This window comes from Coregonus lavaretus (genome assembly GCF_964263955.1).
Source record: "Coregonus lavaretus genome assembly, contig: SUPER_35_unloc_1, whole genome shotgun sequence".
In the NCBI taxonomy this organism is placed as follows: domain Eukaryota; kingdom Metazoa; phylum Chordata; class Actinopteri; order Salmoniformes; family Salmonidae; genus Coregonus; species Coregonus lavaretus.
Window position 1 is genome coordinate 3,528,839 of NW_028167181.1, and position 6,000 is coordinate 3,534,838.

Sequence of the window (6,000 nt, forward strand, 5' to 3'; positions counted from 1 at the left end):
AACCATCACTGCTGCTTCAACACTAGACCAACACTGTCACTACCATCACTGCTGCTTCAACACTAGTCCAACACTGTCACTACCATCACTGCTTCTTCAACACTAGACCAACACTGTCACTACCATCACTGCTGCTTCAACACTAGACCAACACTGTCACTACCATCACTGCTGCTTCAACACTAGACCAACACTGTCGCTACCATCACTGCTTCTTCAACACTAGACCAACACTGTCACTACCATCACTGCTGTTTCAACACTAGACCAACACTGTCACTACCATCACTGCTGCTTCAACACTAGACCAACACTGTCACTACCATCACTGCTGCTTCAACACTAGACCAACACTGTCGCTACCATCACTGCTTCTTCAACACTAGACCAACACTGTCACTACCATCACTGCTTCTTCAACACTAGACCAACACTGTCACTACCATCACTGCTGCTTCAGGTGACTAAATGGTTGGAGTATAATAATAATAATAATTTGGTGGGTGCTTATATTTGTCGTATTTCACACATGTACAAATGTGTATTTATACGCACGTGTGAATTGGAAATGGGTTTTATGCATATCCCAACTCCACCTGAGACACCCTGGGAGAGTGGGGTCTCCATGGTGGAGTTGTGGGCTCCATTCCCACATGGAACAAATACTGAATATGTGTGTTCAGTCACTATTCCAACAGTTTTGATTTGATTTGTTGCACATTTAGATTCCAACACTGTTTGTTGTTGTTTCAGCCTGCCTGGTGCCTGTTTTGACAGTTGCCGGTTTAAAGGTTTAAATGCCATGCACGGTTGCTTCAACCCTGAAGGCTTTGGTGCATCTGATAGAAGGCTTTAATATACTGTTAAAGGCTCTTCATTTGATCCAGTTGGGTGGCCCCACTTTTCCCTTTACACCTATATGACGCTACTGATCTACTCTATTGTCTATTGATTCTATACCTGAGGTCTGAGTTATGGAGAACTGTCTGTATGGTTGATCTACTCTAATGTGTATTCTATAGGGACTGAGTTATGGAGAACTGTCTGTATGAATGATCTACTATAATGGAAAACTGTCTGTATGGCTGATCTACTCTATCTGCTTCTATACCTGGCTTCTGAGCCATGGTGAGAACTGTCTGTCTGTATGGATGATTTATTCTACTCTATCCGTTTCTATACCTTATGTCTGAGCTAGGGTGCACTGTCTGGCTGTATGGCTGATCTACTCTATATGTAGCTATACATGGCGTCTGAGCCGTGGTGTTCTGTCTGTATGAGGCTGAGACTGCCCCCCAGGTTGAGGAGACAGACCACCACTGCACTGTATAGCTATGATGTTGTGGGAGAGGAGGACTTGATGATTTGATGTACTTTGGGGAGCTACAAATGAACCATTCCCACAAAAATGTATGTGGGCATAATTGAGGGTAGAACAATCTCCTCCAGTGCATCACTGCACTTCAAGTACCCCAGGGCTTTTAAAGCAAACAGAGGGAGAGAGAAAAAGAGGGAGGAAGAAGAGAGAGATGAGGGAGAGAGAGAGAAAGAAAGATAATTATACCATACAAAAGAAAACCACAGAGCATTGAAGAGAAAGTGGGAAAAAGATAGAAAGAGAGCAAGAGAGAGAGGGAAAAGGGGAGCGATAGACAGAGAATGCCACACACTGCGCTATCCACACACATAGCCTTCGTCCCTTCGTCCCTCCCTCCCTCTCCTCCTCCTGTTCACCATGGTCACTAACTACACTTCTCTTTTTTTCTTCCCTTCTTTCTTTTCCAGGCAGGATTGTGTTTAATTGTATCATAATGACGAATGAGCTCTGAGGCTCGCCTGGGATTTTACTGTATGGTTTCTTCTACCTCGCGTGGTGATGCGCAGCAGTGCACTTGACAAAAAACACACTGTGCGTGTGCATGTGCGTGTCTAGAAAGAGAGCAGTCCACCCCCACCACTACCCCCGATGCCAAATTATTTAATCACTGTGATTGGTTAGATGTTGGAGGTTGGATGCCATGTGTGGTTGCGGAGGTTTAAATGCCTCACATGTGTGGTTCCCTGTACAGTGCGTGGTGGATGGTGGCTCTGTAGTATAGTCAGAGGAAACCTGGGGCTGTCTATCTACCACAGGGGGTTTGGAGAGCGCTGCCAAATATGTGCCATTTACAGTAAGTCTTTACTTGTTTTGGGGTCGAACAAATTGCAGTGTTGATTTGGAGCAGGGGAGCTTGTTCCCTCTCAGGATAAACAAGCGTGATGTAATGCAGGCCTACATAGGGATGCAATCAACTCGGTGTTTTGAAATAAATACATCCAACTTTCGTCCTTATCAGAGGAAGCAATAGGAAAAGCCTGACTTTGCATTGCCCATTGAAGTAATCTCCCAAATCAATTCACAGCTTGTTTCGCTTTAACTGTCCTATATGGTGCCTTGTGTGATCACTATTTGTTTCATTCAGCCCACCAAGTTCTCCCACCATGCAGGCGATTAACCATGATCTCTGCCTCTGAGTCTAATAGAACTGATTGCTCACTGATCATGCCTGGAAATAGTTCACGGTTTAGCGTGTTACTTCAAAGGCATTGGTTCTGCCGTTGCCACTGGTGATTCCCGCGCTTATTATCACAACATGGGCCTATAAACTCTGATTCCCATAAGAAATACATCTTTCTTACATGAGAGAGACAGACGATGGGAGAGACCTTTGGTCCAGAGTCAGTCACGTCCTCATGTGGGCGTTAATCCGACAATATTCAAACTAAATTAGTGTGGATAAAAACTGATTTTCTGTCTGTGTATTTATTATTTCAATGTGATATTCAAAGTTGTCCATCTCTATCTCTCTCTCTCTCTCTCTCTCTCTCTCTCTCTCTCTCTCTCTCTCTCTCTCTCTCTCGCCCGCCAGGTAACCTGTCCCACCTATTGGACAAAATTCCCAAAGTTCCTTGACACTCAATCATAAAATTAACTAGGAGGTGACCTCGCCTTCCTCCAGACTCAAGGCGGGAGACATGTTGGCACAATAACGTGTCTCTGAAATGCGCTGATCACAAAATAAGGAAAATAAGATGCAGCTGTTTTATGAGCTGACAATTACCTTCGTGATATGATGGTATTTGCTGTTGTCAGCGCGCATCCGGTGCGCCAGCGGGTGCTGGTGATCACCATGCGTTTTATTGCGTTCTCCATGGCTTTTCAACCGGACAGGAACAGGTATGAAACAACTATAATTTGCAGTTGCCGCTAAGGAAATTCTATGCAGGGTGATGATGCAGGATAAATCGCATTATTTATTTACTGTTCATGATTGTAGGTTATTTTATCTCATGACACCTGACTATCCAGTTGTAGAAACTTTTCTTTACTGTTCTAGTACTTCCCGTTCCTATATTCTAAAGTCTGTGAATTGTTAGACCCACTTGGTTTGGGAGTAATCACTCAATGGTCTCCTTTTCCTAGCCTTATTATGTACCACTTTGGTGTGGAGGTATGCACCCCTCAAAATGACTGCCTCTGGCATTTTGGACTGAAGATTGTAGGAAAGGTTTACCATCAGCTACACAGTAAATTGTATCCAATCTCCCCTGCAGTTTTGTTTATTTCCCTCTTTTTAATGAAACAGCAATTATTGCCATTTGGAATACAGTATGTGTGTGTCAAGGCATCTCTCCACTGCATGTGAATCTAGAAGGTGTTTCATAAGTAGTTACAACAGCTCCAAATGAGTTCCAGTCATAGAAATATAATTACATTAATTATGATTCTATGGTTCCAGTGTGTTCCAGAGTTCTGGTGTATTTACTACAATGCTTTATAATAGTGACTCCTTATTAATATGTTGTTACCAATTGATTATAGATCCTCTTCCACAAGCCTCTGTACTCCCAATTAGACTTATATATACAGTATATATATATATATATATATATATATATATATATATATATATATATATTAGTCATCCTGTTGAGGAGAGAAACCGTGTAGCAACACCAATAAGGCATTGATGACAGCAACTATAGACAAGTTAGTGCAGAAACCTTGGGGTCTTTCTTAATTGTAGTTGATGAACCATTAACCCACTCCTCCCCTTCATCCACCCCTCCATCCATCCACCTATCCATCTCTCCTCCATCCACCCCTCCATCTATCCATCCATCCCCCCAGGACAGTGAGGGACGTGTCTGGGCGTCTCGGTGGGCCGTCGGGGTCCGTGGGGCTCTGCACCTTCGGCCCGTCTACAGCCTGCTGTTTAGGCTGGAGGAATGTCAATGGTGTCTGCCAGCGTAAGTCAGCGGCCACTGGGCAAGTCATCCAGAAACCACAACAATACACCAGCTGAGGTTATCAGATGTGTTTATCTGTTCTCTCTGACTATCCAGCTGTGTGTAAGAAGCCCTGCAGGAATGGAGTCTGTGTGGATCCAGACAAGTGCTCATGCTCTGTGGGATACAAGGGCCAGCAATGTGACCAAGGTGGAGATTTCTGACTCTATATGATTCATGCATGTTGATTTCAGATTCTGTATGATTCATGCATGTTGATTCCAGATACTGTATGGTTCAAACATGTTGATTCCAGATACTGTGTGATTAATATGTGTTGATTCCTGGTTGTTGATTCCAGATATTATGATTGATTCATGCATGTTGATTACTGATTGTTCATTCCAGACTCTGTGATTCATGCATGCTGATCCTGATATGATTCCTGATTGATTGTTGTTGGTTGTTGATTCCAGATGTGAATGAGTGTGGTCTCCCAGAGCGACCGTGCTCGAACAGCTGTATGAACACCCAGGGCAGTTACCGGTGTTACTGCGACCCTGGATACACCCTCATGACAGACGGATCAACCTGCACAAGTACGTACTAGTTCAAACCAGTTTCTGCCCACTTTCCTGGAACATCATGTCCCAACCATAGAGGGAATACAACACCCAGGTAGAAGTCGCCCTCAGGCACTGATCTAGGATCAGCTCACCCTCTTCTAAACTCTATCAGTAAACACTAGGGGGTACAATGCAAAAACCGACCTTAGATCAGTGTCTTGGGGGCAACTTCATCCTACTGTGAATACCACAGGGCTCAGTGTCAGGACTGCATGTGCTGGTGTGTTGTTATGGGTCAAATGTTATTATAGACAAGAGGTCCAGGGTCAGTGGTTCTGGGTGTTGATTGGCTACTCAGCTTCCCCGTCAGCTGAAGTGCATTCAGAAAGTATTCAGGGGCCTTGACTTTTTCCACATTTTGTTACGTTACAGCCTTACTCTAAAATGGATTTTAAAAAATCCCCCTCATCAATCTACACACAATAGCCCATAATGACAAAGCAAAAACAGCCTTTTACATTACATTAGTCATTTTAGCAGACGCTCTTATCCAGAGCGACTTACAGTTAGTGAGTGCATACATTTTTATTTATTTTTATTTTTTCATACCCCCCGTGGGAATCGAACCCACAACCCTGGCGTTGCAAACGCCATGCTCTACCAACTGAGCTACATCCAACTGTTATCATACATTTTAGAAATGTTAGCAAATATATTTAAAATCTAAAATCACATTTACATAAGTATTCAGACCCATTACTCAGTACTTTGTTGAAGTACCTTTGGTAGCGATTACAGCCTTGTGTCTTCTTGGGTATGACGCTACAAGCTTGGCACACCTGTATTTGGGGAGTTTCTCCCATTCTTCTCTGCAGATCCTCTCAAGCTCTGTCAGGTTGGATGGGGAGCGTCGCTGCACAGCTATTTTCAGGTCTCTGCAGAGATGTTCGATCGGGTTCAAGTCCGGGCTCTGGCTGGGCCACTCAAGGACATCCAGAGACTTGTTCCGAAGCCACTCCTGTGTTGTCTTGGCTGTGTTCTTAGGGTCGTTGTCCTGTTGGATGTTGAACCTTTGCCCCAATCTGAGGTCCTGAGTGCTCTAGAGCAGGTTTTCATCAATGACCTCTCTGTACTTTGCGCCGTTCATCTTTCACTCGATCCTGAC